The 21465-nt window shown below is 38.4% G+C and overlaps 1 pseudogene; it reads left to right on the plus strand.

Annotated features, from left to right (window-relative positions):
* Positions 1 to 2073: 2073 nt before the first annotated feature.
* Positions 2074 to 21465, plus strand: part of LOC149240104 (conserved oligomeric Golgi complex subunit 5-like) — a 50026-nt pseudogene continuing 30634 nt past the window's right edge.

The raw sequence follows: 21465 nt of genomic DNA on the forward strand, positions 1-21465 counted from the left end.
AACCAAGAGAGGCCGGCATTGGAGGAGTCTTTAGAGATGTTGGAGGCAACACTTTAAGAACTTTCACGATGGACTGCGGGGAAGCCGAGCTACACGCCCTGAAGTGGGGCCTGGAAATAGCTCTTCGGGTCAATTTCAAATGCCTCCAAATCGAGGGGGACTCGAAGCTGGTAATTGACATGGTTAGGAAGCTTCAGCAGCAACAGCCAGTGGATAGGATCAACAAAAGCTGGAGAACTACTTGGCTTGTTGGCGAAATTGGGAAGCTCCTTCCCAGAATAGACTACCTCCTCCCGACTCACACCAGACGTGCAGGTAATAAGCCGACGGATTGGCTTGCGAATTGGGGTTGCCGGAACCGGGGCAAAGAAATCGACAGCGAAGGTCTACCTCATCTGCACCAGGAGGAGAAATCTCAACTTCAGCAACTGCTAAAAGTTGATAAAGGTGGTAATGGCATGAAAGAGATGAACGGTCAGGATCAGGCGGCACGCAGCGGAGGCAGAGATAATCTACATCAGCTGGGATCGGATAGCTCATCCATGGGAATAGGCAGAGGAGAAAGGCAGGAACAAATCGGGCAGGTGACGGGGCATGGCAAGAGTGGCCGAAGGGATGGAGAAGACGTGCGAGCTGAGACAGAATTAAGGAATGATCTAGAGCCAGCTCCGGAATTCGGGATAATGGACAGAGGAAGGACGACAGGTGGCACCAGGAGTACAGGAAGGCTATGGCAAGAGCAGCCAGACGGAGGTTGGAATAATGACGCATAAAGTGGGAAGGTCAAGTCATGCCACTTCCCGAGATGGGGAAGCCGGAATGCGTGACGGAAAATTAAACGGCCAAGCGGAGGCCGGAAATTTAATCAGCCAAGTGGCGGCCCGGTCGACTCGACCACGCGTTAATAAGCCCGAGGAAATAGATGGAAGGCTCATTCAGCTTAGTAAGCACGATGAAAAAGAACGGAAAGGCGCCTGCTCACCTCTGCGACCAGCCCTCCTCCTCGGCTTCGGCAAGAAAAGGTGGTATGTTTCCTATAGTCTTCATCCTTCAGACATTATGCATGCTTGTTTCTCAGTTCTCTTTGCCTGGCCGGCTATGCTCTGGCCTTGCGCACAGAACCCCTGGTGTAGCAATGAAAAAGGCCCTCCGGGCACTCTTTGTCTTCTCCTTCCCCCCTTCCGGGACGGGAAAGTTTTGCTTCATGCTAGTTTCACACCCTGCTCTGAGAGACAGGCTGTGTGGGGGGCTTCGCCGGGTTTCGTCGCGCTTCAGGAGGGTCCGCGCACCCCTGGTCTTTTCTACTCCCTGGCCTTCTTCCGTGGTCTCTTCCTCATCTGCTTCTCCTTCCTGCTGGCTAAGGCCGTCAGGTTTCGCCGCTTCGCCGGGTGGGGGGTTCTCCGGGATCTTGTGAGATGGTGGTGGGTCTTCAGCCGCCGTGCCCGAAATGGAATTGCTCCAAGGACCTGGGCATCCACTCATGCTGAGCTTGCCGCTACATCTGAGCTGACCTCGATTGTGCTCCATCTCTCTCGCACTGACCTGTGGTTTTCTGCTGTGACAGGTCGGAAAGCTTCCACAATTCCCAAGCCCCAGGCCAGTGGTAAGATGGCTCCAAGGAAGACCAATTCTGATAAGAAGAGGGATGCTGGCACCAGTAGTCAATCGAACAAAAGGGGCAGGAAGCCCGACTTTGACAAACTCCTTCACCTAATCGATGGCTACATGACCGGCATTTCTCCTGAGGTCCGCTCTCTTATCCATGAATGGGAGCGCGAGCTGAGGGAAATCAGCGCGAACAAAGAAATCCCCTGCGGGGACTGGGAAGTGATCACGGACCCTGGCACCTCCAGAGGCAGGAACACGTTGTTCAATAAAACGTTACAATTCTATTGGATCATGAAACATGTGATTGGTAGGGCTATGGAGGTTAACCAGGCTGTTTGCGAAGAGGAGGATGAAGAGCACAAATAGGCTGAAGAACTCCTCAAACGCCAACTGACAGAAGAATCAGCCTCCATAAAGAACATTCTCCAAGTCCAGGTTTCCAGAAACCATCTGCTGCTAAAGGACATGGAGCAAATGATGTTGGAACTCAAATGGGCCATAGAGCAGAAGATCCTGAAGCCGGGCGCTAGCAACTCTAAGCCAGCCCCGGTAAATTTGTCGGACGAAGATTAGTGGTGTGTGTCTTCTTTAGTTAATTTTGTGATGAATCTGAACTGTATCTGGACATCGAGTTATGTTACTGTAGTTAGCCTCGATTTTAATAAGTAGAACAATGATTACGACAGAAAGAAGGAACTTAACATTTTTAAATTTTGGTCAGGTTTTAAGGCCAAAAGGTGGCGGTCTGGTTTCCTTCGGGCAGATCCACCACCTGAACTCTAGTATGATGTAATTTTTCTATTATCCGGAATGAAGAATGCCTAACTTTACAAAAAAAAAAAAATCAACTTGTATAAGAATATGCATGGGAAATTTAGTCAGACAGTGATTATCCATCAAGCCAAAGCGATACTCCTTTCACTTTGTCGAAGAGCTTACTACTTTTTTTCTTCAACAACCCTCCATTCCTTTCCTTCACTTTCTCAAAGTGCTTAGTCCTTTTTTTCCCTTAGTAGCTCTCCATTCCTTTCCTCGACAAGGGTAATTTCTTCGTTTTTGGTTCTGACTTCAGGCCAATCGAGCCCTCCTTCCTGCTATCGAAGAACTGCTCTCTACTTTGAGAGTTGGAACATACTCTTTCTACTTTTAAGGATTCAACAAAACTTCCTTCCCTTACCCAATGAAATGATCTCTTCCTTCCTTCAAGGATTAGAAGCATACTCTCGATGGCTCCTTAAAAATTTGGCAAGTCTAGATTCCCCACCTTGAAAATACTTCTGCCCAATTCAAAGAGGGGAAGTATTAATTATCAATGGATTTGGAAGGTAAGACTTTGTGAGTCATAGTCAACAAGAAATCCTAATCACTATTAAACATCAACCTGCACACATTCGCACCTCTCCGAATTTGAATCTTTTTCCCTTTCTCTTCCTGCATTTCCATTTCCTAAATTCTCACAAGATCTACACTGGCACATTCCTCAATCAATTTCAGAACTACAGGCTTCTAGATTTGCACGGTAGTGCCTTGAATTAATAATCCCTAACCATGAGGCTATTGATATTTTGCATAACATTATTATGGTTATAAAACAGGTGAGAAAGCTAAGAGAAGATGGATTCCGAAGGTGATAACAACAAATTAGACCTCATTAAAGTTTCTCAAATGTATTATGAAATCGAAAACCTGAGAAAGGAAAGTGATCTGTTGGGCATGAAGGTTGTCGGTGAGGAGATCCCTTGGTTAATGGAAACGAGGAACCGATTATGACCAGTGGCAATGAATGTTCTTGAGAGAGGAATGGAGGCTTTGAACCAAGCTAAAGTAGGATGTACCTTGAATGTGTATTGCAACATGGAGGACTTAAGGTCCGCTGTGGAGGCCATGATTAGTAAATACAAGTCCCAAGTTGTTAAGCATGTGAGTTTGGTATTAGACATGAAGGCCATATCAGTTAGTTTTGGTTCAGGCTTTGGATTGCGTGGGATTCAGAAGAGTGGCACACCACAGATCAAAGGCAGTCTGAAGGCAAAGGAGGTATTGTGGTAGAGGATGGGATCTTGTATGGACTAGTTGCATTTGACTATCCTTATAGTGTAGCATTTGCAAAGGGTGGCGTTGAAGAAAAGGGATCCTTTCATTATTCTTTGTTTCCTGAAGAAGTAATGCGGGTATGTACTTGTAAGTAAATGCTACCATCGATTTCTTGATCTGCAATTTACAATGTTTATAACTAGCACTTGCTTTGGTGAATGAAAATACATTGTTTTATTAAATTTTCATGGGATGCCATAGGGATTTTAATACAAAAATATCACTTGAGACATATAAAATCATTACAAATTATCCCCCAACCATTCAATTTTTTGATAAAATCTACTTGATACCATTATTGGTTGTGCCTCCTATTCAAACCTTTCATAACAAATCCCTTCATATGATCAACCCTATAATTTAGAATTGCTTTGTTTGACACATAACAAAAACATTCTCCCAGTTTTCACTACACAAACTATGATCTCTATTGCAAACATCTAATAAAATGAGATAAATTTTCTACTTCTACATACTAGCGAGTGGTTTTCTAGCAGATTGTATATGATATCAATACCATAAGACCCAAAAAAAATATAACATATGGCTAAACTTCTGGTTTTCTACTTGGAGATGTTTTCCACATGAGATTTCTGGCCTACAAACTGCGAAAATCCTTCATACTCCTTGCTTATTCCTTTCAGTCACTAGATGCCCAACTTGAAGATAAGGCAATATATCATGTTCATCTACAACTGTATGTTCCCATGCTTGTGTTGGATGTGATTGTTGGTTCCTCCTCTTGCCCAGGTTATGAGTCAAGAGTTTTTGTTCACATTGATCAATTGGATGAGCTTACTATTCAGCTTGCACATCTTGATCATGGTAGAGTTCATATTTCCATCCGTATGCAACAACATATTCCTCTTCATGTTCTCCTTGTTGAATTTATTCTTGATGATATGAGCCATAATATCTATAAGGAACAATTCATTGTGCAAGTATGCAATTGTTTAGAGTACACAAATCTATTAATACATGGAAAACATATCAATGTGAATGTAAATGAGAAAATATGTTTTGTTGATGATCCATCTATGTTCCAACCAATTTATCTCCAATGGGATGTACTTGTAATCAATAAAGAAACTAGTGTGGGACATGAGTAGACTCTAAAATTATAATGAAATAAAGTAGTTATGGATTTTCATATTTACAAAAATATATAAATTGTTTGAATTGATAAAACATAAATTATAAAATGGAATTGCAAAGATAGTATTACTAGGTGATTTTTGGATGCCATGAGAACATCCTTTGAGAAGCTATTACCTCACTTGATTATGCAATTGTTTTTGGCATGTCAGTGCCTCTTATATGATTTTATTCAAACCCGTTTCTGTGTATTCAAATTGGCTGGCCTCTCCTATAAGTATTCAAAAAGAAAAAATGTTTCAAGTTTCCTTCAATATAGACAACAACCAACAATATTCCAGATGCAGCAAATGTGTTTGTAGCAGAACCAGGAATGCCCATGAAATGCACAATTATAATTTTAAACACAAGAATAAGGTCTCATAGTTATTCACGATGTGCCTGTGCCATGTAGCAGAATGAAATGAGTCAACAACATACTAAAATTGTAATTCCTCTGATTACAAGGAAACCTCATATTAAAGAAAGGAAAAGTTGCTACATTCTATTTTGACTTTGAAAACAATGGAGAGAAAGACTCAATGAATACTTACAACACAAATTCATATACATCAATCCATATGTACCACGTTAAGGATGCTTATATTATGAAAATAAAATTATGAATGATTGCAAGAGGGAGAAAAGGAGAGCCCCATCTAAAGATGAAGGCCATAAAAGGAATTGAGTTTGTTCCATTGTATGTTTTTCTTAATTCAACATGCTTTCCTAATCCAAGAAAGTTGAAATGCAAATCCATTATTATAACATATTTGTCAGCATTAACTTGAGACTGTAGCTATCATGTGAGGTAAAAATAGCTATTCCAAGCATTTTGTTTACTGATTGAGCTTGGATTATCAATTTATCACCAAGTTTGTTTTACCACCAAACAATGTTAATTATTTTATAATCCATGAGAATAAGAGATATCTTTGACATTTCATCTCAGTCAAAAAATTGAATTAGCCTTTTTCCTTTCTTGGTTCTCAAGAAGTCTATAAAAGGGTTCAATATAAGCCTACATTAGACACACAACATGCTTTGCCAACAATGTCCTGTGAGAAAAGAGTGGTATTCAAGGATTGTACATAGTAAGTTGGTACTTCCTATAGAATTTCTTGGCCAATTGCAGGTCTAGGAGGGCAGAATTTAGTTGAAAAGTCCCTAGATGCAATGGGATGCTTGAGTATGGCCACCTCTGAACATAATCTTAATAATGAATGTGTTATGAAACCAGCTCACAAAAAGATAGAAAATAGAGATCCACGCCTTAGAATTCAGCCTCTTCGAGGGGGCAACCTCCTTTACATTACATAAATGAACAATTCTTGGATGATACAAATGACAAAACCTCCTTTCTATATATAGGAGTCTAAGGAGTCACAATATAATCCAGCCGACCTAACAATAATAATATAAAGCCACAAAAATAACAATAGAGGGATTCTATGGGGCACAGAAATAACAATATGGGGGTAATAGGGGCACAACAATATAAATAAGGGGTATAACTACAATAGTAATGGGGTAATCACTAGTATTATAGGGACCCAACATGCCCCTCTCCTTCAAAAAAGTGTTGTCCTCAACGCTTGAGTAGTTCTGGATACTTCTGCATAAAATTCTCATCCTCCCATGTGGAATCTTCAGCAGATAAGTTCTTCCACTTGATAAGATACTCTGAAATTGATCGATTTCGTAGCTGTCGAGTTCTTGTTTCTGTGACTGCTTCCGGTTCCAATATAATTTTTCCTTCCTCGTCAAGTCTGGCAATATTGTTTGAATTTCGAGCTTGTCACCTATAACCTTTTTTAAACAAGAAACATGGAAAACTGGGTGCAATCGAGAAGCTGCAGGAAGCTCCAATTTGTATGCCATAGTACCAATCTTTTCCAACACCTTGTACGGACCATAATACTTTGGTGATAATTTATTATCCTTCTTAGCTTGCTTTAGGGACATTTTCTTATATGGTTGTAGCCGTAGGAATACCCAATCACCTACATCAAAACTTCTTTCACTGCGATGTTGATCTGCCTGTTGTTTCATTCTATTTTGTGCCAACACGAGGTTATCCTTTAAGAGTTGGAGGACTTGTTGTTGATGTTCGATGTGATGTTCCACTGCCTGAACCTTAGAATTTTCTCTTAAATATGATGTGATGGATGGTGGTTGATACCCATAAAGTGCCATAAATGGGGTCATTTTTGTTGCTGTATGGAAGGAAGTGTTATACCACCATTCAGCCAGAGGCAACCATTTGACCCATTGTGTTTGTTTATCAGATACAAAGCAACGAAGATATCCTTCCAAACATTTGTTTACTATCTCAGTTTGCCCATCAGATTGAGGATGATAAGATGAGCTATGAGCTAACTGAGTACCAAGACAAGAAAATAATTCTGTCCAAAAATTTCCAGTGAAAATGGGATCTCTGTCACTTACAATAATCTTTGGGTTTCCATGTAGCTTTTGAACTGTTTCCATAAATGCAGTAGAAACTGTACTGGCTTTAAATGGATGTGATAATGCACAAAAGTGTGCATACTTGGTAAGTCTGTCAACTACCACCATGATGACACTCTTTCCCTCAGACTTGGGTAAACCTGTGATAAAATCCATTGAAACCTCCTCCCAACGTTGGCTTGGAATGGATAAAGGTTGTAATAGACCTGGTGTCTTAATTGTTTCAACTTTATTTTGCTGGCAAACCAAACATTCCGCCACAAACTTTTGAATATCTGATTTAAGGCCATCCCAAAAAAATTCCTTCTTAACCCTGTGGTAAGTTTTTAAAAATCCTGAGTGCCCTCCTAAGGGAGAAGTGTGCAATTCCATAAGAATCTTTTGTTTTAGCTGGGAATTCTTACAGAGGTATAAGCGATCTTTGTACCATAACGAATCATTTTTCCAGCTAAATGTATCAGAAGTACTGGAATCTTGTTGTAGCTTTCGAATAAGTGCCCACACTTCTTCGTCATTCTTCCATTCCTCCCTTGCTTCGTTTATCCAATCTGGTTGGATAATAGAAATGGCACACAACAATGCTTCCACATCCTCATCCTTTCTTGAGAGTGCATCTGCCACCACATTTTGCTTCCCTTTTTTGTAGATGATTTCAAAGTCATAACCCAACATCTTTGTGACCCACTTTTGTTGCTCTTCAGAGGATAATCTTTGTTCTAAAAAGTATTTAAGGCTATCATGATCCGTTTTTACCTTGAAGTGTCTTCCCATTAGGTAGGGTCGCCATTTCTTAAGTGCATGGAGTATTGCCAACATTTCCTTCTCATAAATAGCTTTGCTTAAAAACTTTCCCTTGATTGGACGACTTTCAAAAGCAATGGGTCTTTCATCTTGCATTAGAACAGCACCAATTCCATTTCCTGAAGCATCACATTCCACAATAAAGGTTTTTGTGAAGTCCGGTGTAGCTAAGACCGGTGCTTGGCACATTGCCTCTTTAAGATGTTCAAAGGCCTTTGTTGCTTCCGAAGTCCATGAAAATGAATCTTTCTTCAATAATGTTGTTAGAGGTGCTGCTATTCTCCCATAATTCTTAACAAACTTGCGATAATACCCTGTCAACCCAAGAAATCCTCGCAGATGCTTTATGGATGTGGGGATTTTCCATTCCTTAATGGCTTTAATTTTGCTAGGGTCTACCTTAACTCCTTCATGAGATACAATATGACCCAAATATTCCACCTCCTGGACTCCAAAGAAACATTTGGATCTTTTTGCATATAATTGTTTCTCCCCAATAGTTGTAGCACCCTGTCAACATGTTCAACATGATCCTTCCAAGACTTGCTGTAGATTAGTATATCATCAAAAAATACCAACACAAATTTTCTAAGGAATGGTTTGAAAATTGAATTCATCAAACCTTGAAATGTTGAAGGTGCATTGGTAAGGCCAAAAGGCATGACCAAAAATTCATAATGACCCTCATGAGTTCTAAATGCCGTTTTTGGAATGTCTTCAATCTTCATTCTGATTTGATGATATCCTGAACGAAGATCCAACTTGGTGAAGTAAATTGATCCATGCAATTCATCCAGTAATTCATCAATAACAGGAATGGGGAACTTATCTTTAATAGTGAGCTTGTTGAGCTCCCTATAATCTGGACACATGCGCCATGATCCATCCTTCTTGTGCACCAATACTACTGGAGCTGAGAAAGAACTTTGACTCGGTTGAATTATACCAGCCTCTAGCATTTCTGCAACCATACGTTCAATTTCACTTTTTTGGACATATGGATATCTGTACGGCCTGATGTTTGGAGGAACACTTCCTGGAATCAGATGAATAGCATGATCATGATCACGCATAGGTGGGAGACCTTTGGGAGTCTCAAATACCTTGGAATGATTGTCCAGGACTTTTTGGAGATCTGGAGAAATAGATGATTCCAATGTGGAAACATCTAGCGAACATAATTGTGCAATTACACCTCTTTGCTCCTTTTTTAGAAGCTTTGTCATGCCATTAGAGCTGATTATCTTTCCTGGTTTCCCTGCAATACCCCTTAATTCAACTTCCTTTCCTTCCACAGAAAATTTCATGAAAAGTTCTTGAAAATTAAAAGCTATTGTACCCAAGGATTGTAGCCATTGGACTCCTAGTACAACATCAACACCTCCCATTGGAATGGAAAGCATTGGGCTAGTCAATACATATTCTCCCATGGATAGCTTGATATTATGGCACTTTCTAGAAAAATTTATTGTTCCTCCATTTGCAATCATCACTTGACACTCTGGTGCTGGATATAGGAAGCAATTCAATTCTTTTGCTACCCTACAATGAATAAAATTGTGGGTGCTTCCTGAATCAATCAACACTATTACCTTTTTCTTCTTGATTTGTCCTTCTATCTTGATGGTTTGAGGAGTGGTAATTCCCGCCAATGCATTACAAGATATGGTCGGATTTATTTGTTCTTCATCTAGGCTTTGTTCCTGGAATATATCCTCTTCTTTTGACCTTTCTTGCTCCTTTTCTTCTTCCTCTTCACAATCTATGTAGAATAATTTCTTCTCAGCACACTTATGACCTTTGTGTATTTGCTATCACAATTGTAACAAAGCCCTTTTGCTCTTTTTTCTTCCAATTGTTGTGGTGTCAACCTTGTAGGTTGTGGAAGACTATGGGCAACAACACTTCCGTCTTTATAGTTGTGAGTGGTATGCTTCCTAGTTGCCATAATTTTGCTTTCCATTTTTCTTGCTAACCTGAATGCCTTCTCTAATGAATCAGGTTCCCAAAGGCGCACATCATGTTGGATATTATCCTTTAAAGACCCTATGACACATCAATCCTATGCTCCTCTGGAATATCTTTTACCCTTATGTTCAATTTTTCGAACTCCTCAATGTGCTCCATTATTGAACCCTTTTGTTTGAGACTTATCAATTGGCTAAAAAAAGTGTTGCTTTTTGTATCCTCATAATGTGCTATCAATTCTTCCGTAAAAATTGCCCAAGTGATAAATTGTTTACGAGAACAAAGCCATTGATACCATACAAACTGATTTGGTTCCAAATATAAAGTTGCCATACGTACCTTTTGTGTGTTTTGCACATTATTGAGATCGAAGAATTGCTCCATCTGTAATATCCATGTGGCGGGATCCTTGCCATCAAACTTCCTCATATCGATTTTTGGAATATGGTGAGTCTTCGATCCAACATTAGAGTCTATGGAATCATGATTAACATTTCTTTTGTTTTCATCATGAGTTTCCTTTACTACCTTTTCACCATTAGTGACCCTTTCTTGTAGCAACTTCTTCAATTCTTCCATGTCTGTCTTCAAATCTTCCATCTTAGCTTCCACGTCAATCATCTTAGCTTCTACGCCTTTCTTTAAACATTCCATCTTAGCTTCTACACCTTTCTTAAACCATCCATCTTAGATTCTGTTCCTTTTTGTGTAAGGACATTTGTTGCACTTGGTCTTGTAATTTTGATATATCATGTTGCATTTCTTCCTCTTCTTCATGAGTCATGCCCGAGCTTTCAGGTTCCTTACTAGGTGTTTGCATTTTCTTTCCTCGGGGCATCAGTTACTGATAATAATTCTCTACTATTCCCTTTGAATTCCTTCAAAATAAATTTTCAAACCAAGCTTAAGCAAAAATTTAAGAAAATCTACACACCTTTTTTCACTTTGTAGGAGCTCGATATTGCCTCTGATGTATCTCTGTACTCTCTGATTATCTAGTCCTGAATTTGTGACCTGTAGTATCCCTCTGTGTCCTCTTTCCAATGCCACAAGTCTGACCCAAATTGGATTCTCCAAGGAAGAGTTATGCGAAATCTCCCACAGTGACTTGATTATAGACTAGTTCAGTAGATCTAACTTGTATGGCGTGCCACGAGTCACTGTTTCGACCTTTGGATCTGAAAAACACCCACAAGAAACTACAGTCCGTCCTCTTTCTGTACCTTCTTATGAAACTTCAATCCGATCCCCAGAGAGAAAGTTATGACGATTTTCCCCAGGTCACCTGTTTTGAATGTAATTCAGGAGTCTGCAAAAAGACCAACTTACTCAGATCATATCTCCGCAAATTTTGTGCCAAAAGTTCTGAACTTCGGAACCAAGATTCAGCGCGATTTCTTCTCAAATGGGTTTTTTTTGCGACTTCTGAAACGTCACAGAAAAAAAGTTATAGCGAAAATGCCACGATGACCTGTTTGGAGCAGCAAAACCCTAGAATCCAAAGCTCTGATACCAAATGTTATGAAACCAGCTCACAAAAAGATAGAAAAGAGAGATCCACGCCTTAGAATTCAGCCTCTTCGAGGGGGCAACCTCCTTTACATTACATAAATCAACAATTCTTGGATGATACAAATGACAAAACCTCCTTTCTATATATAGGAGTCTAAGGAGTCACAATATAATCCAGCCGACCTAACAATAATAATATAAAGCCACAAAAATAACAATAGAGGGATTCTATGGGGCACAGAAATAACAATATGGGGGTAATAGGGGCACAACAATATAAATAGGGGGTATAACTACAATAGTAATGGGGTAATCACTAGTATTATAGGGACCCAACAGAATGTACTATACATCTATGGAAAACTTAAAACCACCACTCTCAGTTCTATCCGTTAGGCATGCATGTATGTGTAATTAATCTAGCTTCTAAAGATTTTGAGGAAATTTGTATTTTCCCTCTCTTCTCGATGTTATTTGTCAATTTTAAATATGGTCCTTCTAAATTTGGCTACTGCCAAAATAGGCCATGATATTGGTTGCCTTCTAAACTAGATAAAATTGAACAGTTTCTCCCGTGTTAAGTTCAAGCAATTGATTGTTCCTACATAGATAAAAAAAAATTAATATAATAGCGATATAGTCTAGGAAATGACGCAAAGTCAAAAGGAGGTTTGAATTATTTCCATATTGAAACCTGGAATTTTCAGATTTGTATCTTAGTGCTTAACCAATTAGCTTGTCAAATAAAAATTGATGTATCATAATCAACAATAAGAACTTATGTTAAATAAATGTATCTCTGAAGAAGGATTCTCCAAGCCAAAATACAAAGATTAAAAACATTGAAGATCATTACAAGTTGAAGGTAACCAAATACATAGAATATATGTTTTGCAAAGCTTGACTCCCAAGAGGCAATGTGATATAGAGTAGGAGCACGCAGAATAGAAAATGCACTGTTCAAGAGGCATTCAAAGGCAAAATCAATAGCAGGACAAGGGAGCCCAGATGCTGAAGGAGAAATTTACACGTTGAAGGATACATTCAGAAAGGCTCTCCACGAAACACAATGCCAGCTTCTAAATGGATGATAATTTTCACAACTATCTGGTCATCTATAAAAGGCTATATAATTTTTTGAATAATGCTTCCTTATTACCATAATGGTGGTGAGCATCCACCACCTTTCAAGAGGAGAGGGATTACTTATACTGAACAACCATGCAGCCTAACTTAGCAGCCCCTGGGTGGCTCAATGGCTTCCTTGTAGGTAGCGCATTGGCCACTTCTTGTGAGGAATCAAACATAGGTAGGGGCTATACTAATAAGAGAAACACTCTATTTGAATTATACCAACTTCAAAATGTTTCTCCTGAGTATGTCTAATGTCATAAGAAGGATGCATGCTCAAAATGAAATTTATCAGATAACTGCTACAAGGTTGCAACTGAATGGATTATTTTATGTTCAATTATGGGAAGGATAACATGCAGACTAAAAGAACAGTATTTCAAGTATGTTAAATCTAATTGAAAAATTATAACACTAGATTGGTTGATTCTAACCTTTAGGCTTTAGGGCATTGTTATGAAACTAGCTCAAGAAAAGATAGATCAACGCCTTAGAATTCAGCCTCTTCGAGGGGGCAACCTCCTTTACATTACATAAATGAACAATTCTTGGATGATTCAAATGACAAAACCTCCTTTCTATATATAGGAGTCTAAGGAGTCACAATATAATCCAGCCGACCTAACAATAATAATATAAAGCCACAAAAATAACAATAGAGGGATTCTATGGGGCACAGTAATAACAATATGGGGGCAATAGGGGCACAACAATATTAATAAGGGGTATAACTACAATAGTAATGGGGTAATCACTAGTATTATAGGGACCCAACATGCCCCTCTCCTTCAAAAAAGTGTTGTCCTCAACGCTTGAGTAGTTCTGGATACTTCTGCATAAAATTCTCATCCTCCCATGTGGAATCTTCAGCGGATAAGTTCTTCCACTTGATAAGATACTCTGAAATTGATCGATTTCGTAGCTGTCGAGTTCTTGTTTCTGTGACTGCTTCCGGTTCCAATATAATTTTTCCTTCCTCGTCAAGTTCTGGAAATATTGTTTGAACTGGGAGCTTGTCGCCTATAACCTTCTTTAAACATGAAACATGGAAAACTGGGTGCAATCGAGAAGCTGCAGGAAGCTCCAATTTGTATGCCATAGTACCAATCTTTTGCAACACCTTGTACGGACCATAATACTTTGGTGATAATTTATTATCCTTCTTAGCTTGCTTGAGGGACATTTGCTTATATGGTTGTAGCCGTAGGAATACCCAATCACCTACATCAAAACTTCTTTCACTGCGATGTTGATCTGCCTGTTGTTTCATTCTATTTTGTGCCAACACGAGGTTATCCTTTAAGAGTTGGAGGACTTGTTGTTGATGTTCGATGTGATGTTCCACTGCCTGAACCTTAGAATTTTCTCTTAAATATGATGTGATGGATGGTGGTTGATACCCATAAAGTGCCATAAATGGGGTCATTTTTGTTGCTGTATGGAAGGAAGTGTTATACCACCATTCAGCCAGAGGCAACCATTTGACCCATTGTGTCTGTTTATCAGATACAAAGCAACGAAGATATCCTTCCAAACATTTGTTTACTATCTCAGTTTGCCCATCAATTGAGGATGATAAGATGAGCTATGAGCTAACTGAGTACCAAGACAAGAAAATAATTCTGTCCAAAAATTTCCAGTGAAAATGGGATCTCTGTCACTTACAATAATCTTTGGGTTTCCATGTAGCTTTTGAATTGTTTCCATAAATGCAGTAGAAACTGTACTGGCTTTAAATGGATGTGATAATGCACAAAAGTGTGCATACTTGGTAAGTCTGTCAACTACCACCATGATGACACTCTTTCCCTCAGACTTGGGTAAACCTGTGATAAAATCCATTGAAACCTCCTCCCAACGTTGGCTTGGAATGGATAAAGGTTGTAATAGACCCGGTGTCTTAATTGTTTCAACTTTATTTTGTTGGCAAACCAAACATTCCGCCACAAACTTTTGAATATCTGATTTAAGGCCATCCCAAAAAAATTCCTTCTTAACCCTGTGGTAAGTTTTTAAAAATCCTGAGTGCCCTCCTAAGGGAGAAGTGTGCAATTCCATAAGAATCTTTTGTTTTAGCTGGGAATTCTTACAGAGGTATAAGCGATCTTTGTACCATAACGAATCATTTTGCCAGCTAAATGTATCAGACGTACTGGAATCTTGTTGTAAGCTTTCGAATAAGTGCCCACACTTCTTCGTCATTCTTCCATTCCTCCCTTGCTTCGTTTATCCAATCTGGTTGGATAATAGAAATGGCACACAACAATGCTTCCACATCCTCATCCTTTCTTGAGAGTGCATCTGCCACCACATTTTGCTTCCCTTTTTTGTAGATGATTTCAAAGTCATAACCCAACATCTTTGTGACCCACTTTTGTTGCTCTTCAGAGGATAATCTTTGTTCTAAAAAGTATTTAAGGCTATCATGATCCGTTTTTACCTTGAAGTGTCTTCCCATTAGGTAGGGTCGCCATTTCTTAAGTGCATGGAGTATTGCCAACATTTCCTTCTCATAAATAGCTTTGCTTAAAAACTTTCCCTTGATTGGACGACTTTCAAAAGCAATGGGTCTTTCATCTTGCATTAGAACAACACCAATTCCATTTCCTGAAGCATCACATTCCACAATAAAGGTTTTTGTGAAGTCCGGTGTAGCTAAGACCGGTGCTTGGCACATTGCCTCTTTAAGATGTTCAAAGGCCTTTGTTGCTTCCGGAGTCCATGAAAATGCATCTTTCTTCAATAATGTTGTTAGAGGTGCTGCTATTCTCCCTTAATTCTTAACAAACTTGCGATAATACCCTGTCAACCCGAGAAATCCTCGCAGATGCTTTATGGATGTGGGGATTTTCCATTCCTTAATGGCTTTAATTTTGCTAGGGTCTACCTTAACTCCTTCATGAGATACAATATGACCCAAATATTCCACCTCCTGGACTCCAAAGAAACATTTGGATCTTTTTGCATATAATTGTTTCTCCTCCAATAGTTGTAGCACCCTGTCAACATGTTCAACATGATCCTTCCAAGACTTGCTGTAGATTAGTATATCATCAAAAAATACTAACACAAATTTTCTAAGGAATGGTTTGAAAATTGAATTCATCAAACCTTGAAATGTTGAAGGTGCATTGGTAAGGCCAAAAGGCATGACCAAAAATTCATAATGACCCTCATGAGTTCTAAATGCTGTTTTCGGAATGTCTTCAATCTTCATTCTGATTTGATGATATCCTGAACGAAGATCCAACTTGGTGAAGTAAATTGATCCATGCAATTCATCCAGTAATTCATCAATGACAGGAATGGGGAACTTATCTTTAATAGTGAGCTTGTTGAGCTCCCTATAATCCGGACACATGCGCCATGATCCATCCTTCTTGTGCACCAATACTACTGGAGCAGAGAAAGAACTTTGACTCGGTTGAATTATACCAGCCTCTAGCATTTCTGCAACCATACGTTCAATTTCACTTTTTTGGACATAGGGATATCTGTACGGCCTGATGTTTGGAGGAACACTTCCTGGAATCAGATGAATAGCATGATCATGATCACGCATAGGTGGGAGACCTTTGGGAGTCTCAAATACCTTGGAATGATTGTCCAAGACTTTTTGGAGATCTGGAGAAATAGATGATTCCAATGTGGAAACATCTAGCGAACATAATTGTGCAATTACACCTCTTTGCTCCTTTTTTAGAAGCTTTGTCATACCATTAGAGCTGATTATCTTTCTGGTTTCCCTGCAATACCCCTTAATTCAACTTCCTTTCCTTCCGTAGAAAATTTGATGAAAAGTTCTTGAAAATTAAAAGCTATTGTACCCAAGGATTGTAGCCATTGGACTCCTAGTACAACATCAGCACCTCCCATTGGAATGGAAAGCATTGGGCTAGTCAATACATATTCTCCCATGGATAGCTTGATATTATGGCACTTTCCAGAGCAATTTATTGTTCCTCCATTTGCAATCATCACTTGACACTCTGGTGCTGGATATAGGAAGCAATTCAATTCTTTTGCTACCTTACAATGAATAAAATTGTGGGTGCTTCCTGAATCAATCAACACTATTACCTTTTTCTTCTTGATTTGTCCTTCTATCTTGATGGTTTGAGGAGTGGTAATTCCCGCCAATGCATTACAAGATATGGTCGGATTTATTTGTTTTCATCTAGGCTTTGTTCCTGGAGTATATCCTCTTCTTTTGACCTTTCTTGCTCCTTTTCTTCTTCCTCTTCACAATCTATGTAGAATAATTTCTTCTCAGCACACTTATGACCTTTAGTGTATTTGCTATCACAACTGTAACAAAGCCCTTTTGCTCTTTTTTCTTCCAATTTTGTGGTGTCAACCTTATAGGTTGTGGAAGACTAGGGCAACAACACTTCCGTCTTTATAGTTGTGAGTGGTATGCTTCCTCGTTGCCATAATTTTGCTTTCCATTTTTCTTGCTAACCTGAATGCCTTCTCTAATGAATCAGGTTCCCAAAGGCGAACATCATGTTGGATATTATCCTTTAAAGCCCTATGAACACATCAATCCTATGCTCCTCTGGAATATCTTTTACCCTTATGTTCAATTTTTGGAACTCCTCAATGTGCTCCATTATTGAACCCTTTTGTTTGAGACTTATCAATTGGCTAAAAAAAGTGTTGCTTTTTGTATCCTCATAATGTGCTATCAATTCTTCGTAAAAATTGCCCAAGTGATAAATTTTTTACGAGAGCAAAGCCATTGATACCATACAAACTGATTTGGTTCCAAATATAAAGTTTCCATATGTACCTTTTGTGTGTTTTGCACATTATTGAGATCGAAGAATTGCTCCATCTGTAATATCCATGTGGCGGGATCCTTGCCATCAAACTTCCTCATATCGATTTTTGGAATATGGTGGGTCTTCGATCCAACATTAGATTCTATGGAATCATGATTAACATTTATTTTGTTCACATCATGAGTTTCCTTTACAACCTTTTCACCATTAGTAAGTATTTCTTGTAGAAAATTTGTCAAATCTGTCTTCAAATCTGCCATGTCTGTCTTCAAATCTGTCTTCAAATCTGCCATGTCTCTCTTCAAATCTATATTTGAATCATCCATTTTAGCTTCCATGCCCTTTATCTTAAATTCCACGGCATTTATCTTAGATGCCATGCCATTTATCTTAGCTTTTGTTAGCTTTTGTGAGCGTGACATTTGTTGCACTTGTTCTTGTAATTTTGATATATCATGTAGCATTTCTTCCTCTTCTTCATGAGTCATGCTAGAGCTTTCAGGTTCCTTACTAGGTGTTTGCATTTTCTTTCCTCGGGGCATCATTTACCGATAATAATGCTTTACTATGCCCTTTGAATTCCTTCAAACCAAGCTTACGCAAAAATTTAAAAAAAAACTACACACCTTTTTTCACTTTGTAGAAGCCTGATATTGAATCTGATGTATCTCTATAAATTTAGATCCTTCAATTCTGAAATTGCGACTTGTAGTAGCCTTCTACGTCTTCTTTCCAATGCCACAAGTCTAACCTAAATTGGATTCTCCAAGGAAGAGTTATGCGAAATTTCCCACAGTGACTTGATTATAGAATAGTTCAGTGGAGCGAACTTGTATGACGTGCCACGAGTCATTGTTTCGACCTTTGGATCTGAAAAATGCATACAAGAAACTAAAATATGTCCTCTTTCTGTACCTTCTTACAAAATTTCAATTTGATCCCCAGAGAGAAAGTTATGACGATTTTCCCCAGGTCACCTGTTTGGAATGTAATTCAGGGGTCTGCAAAAAGACCAAATTCCTCAGATCGTATCTCCGCAAATATAGCGCGCAAATATCTGAAATTCGGACCCGAGGTTCAGCGCGATTTCTTCTCAAATGGGTTTTTTTGCAACTTCTGAAACGTCGCAGAAAAAAAGTTATAGTGAAAATGCCACGATGACCTGTTTGGAGCAGTAAAACCCTAAAATCCAAAGCTCTGATACCATATGTTATGAAACCAACTCAAGAAAAGATAGATTAATGCCTTAGAATTCAGCCTCTTCGAGGGGGCAACCTCCTTTACATTACATAAATGAACAATTCTTGGATGATTCAAATGACAAAACCTCCTTTCTATATATAGGAGTCTAAGGAGTCACAATATAATCCAGCCGACCTAAAAATAATAATATAAAGCCACAAAAATAACAATAGAGGGATTCTATGGGGCACAGTAATAACAATATGGGGGCAATAGGGGCACAACAAGATTAATAAGGGGTATAACTACAATAGTAATGGGGTAATCACTAGTATTATAGGGACCCAACAGGCATGGCAATTTTTTTCACTACATTGTAATAAACAATATAAGGAATCATTCTATATATATATATATATATATATATATATATATATATATATATATATATATATATATATATATAGGTTGTCGAGAGTTTGATATAGTGAACACATCCTTGCTACAGATAGTGAATGCATCCTATTATGCCTATCTATGAAATATTGTCCAAGGTTCATTGTAATTTCTTTGAGTAGTGTTCTATCTTTTCCGTAGTCTCACAAAAATTTCAAATATGTTTGTGCTCTTGAAATTGTTTAAACTTTAAATTGATTTGTTGTTGGCATTCTAGAACCTTGCAGTTGGTCAAAACACTCATTCTCAATTGACCTAGGTAAATCTGTTCCTCCTTTTCTGGTAAGGGCCAGTTTGATATTATTATTTTATTTTATTGATTATGTTTATATGAATAAAATAAAAGACACATGTCAATTGGGTTTATCTCAACCAGTTGGGGGGAATGATTGTTATTGTCCCCACTCATGTTCAATTCCTGCAAGTGACTTGATGTGCTTTGTTGAGTCTGAGTAGTCTCTTGAGGACTGAAACATGCATATTCCTCATATGGAATATAAAGATATTTCTCATGAAAGAAAATAACAGACCCATATTTTTGTTGTTTAGCTGTCATTTGTTTATACTTATTATCTTCTAGTTCTTAAATACTTATTTCTGAACTGCATTATCCCTTTTAATTCCTCTCTATAAATATTTCCTTTAAATATCTGATTTATACAATTTCATAAGGTTATGGATTTCTTAAGAAATCCTGCATCTAATGTTGTAACTTGTCATTAACACGTTGCATAACTTATCAACTAATTTAGCATTGAAGTAAGCAATGCCCCTGATTCTGTTTGCAATTTTTTTTCCTCTAAAGCATTGAATGCTACATGGCCTTTTTCTTTACGTGTTGTAGTATATAGTCATGTGATTATTATTCTCACAATTTTAGCTTGGCCAATCTATTTATATAAATCTTGTCATGGCTATACAGGAAGGTGATCCAATGTTGACAGATCGAGTTTGGGATGCGCAATCATGTGATGATTATTCTCACAATTTTAGCTTGGTCAATCTATTTACATAAAGCTTGTCATGACTATATAGGAAGGTGATCCAATGTTGACAGATCGAGTTTGGGATGTGCTTGTCAAGGATTTCGCAAGTCAAATGAAACCTACATTCACAACATCAAGTTTTGTAAAAGAGATACTTGTCTTGGGTTATCAAAATTTTTTGTCCATGGTAGAGAATCTGATTGAGAGAATTTTGCGAGACATCAATATTAAGGGTGTCCTTCCAGCTGTCAAGACAGAAGGGAAAAATCAAATGCTAGCTACTATAGAATCTTTCCAAATATCTTATTCAGCACATTGTTTGAGCAGCCTTTCAGATCTTGTCAATAATTTGTTCCAATGTCCAATCAAGGGAGTATCCCATCACAAGAGAAAATCTCAAGGTTTATTTCTTGCATTCAAGAAGAAATTGAAGCAGTTAAATTGGACAAACATCTAACACTCCTTGTTTTATGTGAGATCGGTAAAGTCTTGCAGTTGCTAGTAGAAAAAGTTGAGTATCAGGTACCACGTTTTTTCCCATGTTTAGTTTGTTGTTTGTTACATTAACCTTAAGTTGATTTTCAGATATGCATAACATTTTCCTTTGTAATGTTTCTTGGATGCACATTTATCATTTCACCCTTTTGGATTCACTTCTTTATATTGATATGTTTTGTTTTGGGGGTCTGTTCTTGTATTCCAAATTTCTATGTAATGCTATAATTTGCAATTGTTCATATCATGTAACAAACAAATAGACATTGTTACTGGACTCCACCCTCAAGCCCACAAACTGGAACTATTTGCATCTAGGATTGAGTTGATGTTTACATGGGACCAACCCACTGAATGAATTCTGGTTCAGTATCTTGGGACTGCTCTGCTGCATTTATTCTGCATAAAAATTCATTATAAATTTAGCTCTATAAGAAAGGACACAAAATAACTACCATAATGCAATTCCTAAAAAGTTAAAACAAGAATCCCCCCCTGTACTGTAACAAACCCCCACTTGTTGACCAGAGGTGGTTATTATGTCATCTGGCTCTCGTGGTGTGGTTACAAGAATGGGGTACGTACAATACAATTTTTTGTCATTTTAAAGTTTCCTTATGTCATGTCGCATGGCACCCACGTGGCCTACCATCACAATATGTATATTCCCATAACTAGAACTCTAAGACTGGAAAACACTCCTCTCAACATAGTGGAACACAATGATTATAGTCTTCTAGATGGCCCACACCAAGTATGTAATGTGTTTTTCTACATGCTCACAACCCGATATCAATACTAATATTCAGGCATAAGAGCATACATGAGGAAAACTTCCAATATGG

The sequence above is a fragment of the Pinus tabuliformis genome, chromosome 8, assembly GCF_031772625.1.
Source record: "Pinus tabuliformis cultivar Carrire ecotype Pingquan chromosome 8, CPIR1, whole genome shotgun sequence".
NCBI classification, from domain to species: Eukaryota; Viridiplantae; Streptophyta; class Pinopsida; order Pinales; family Pinaceae; genus Pinus; species Pinus tabuliformis.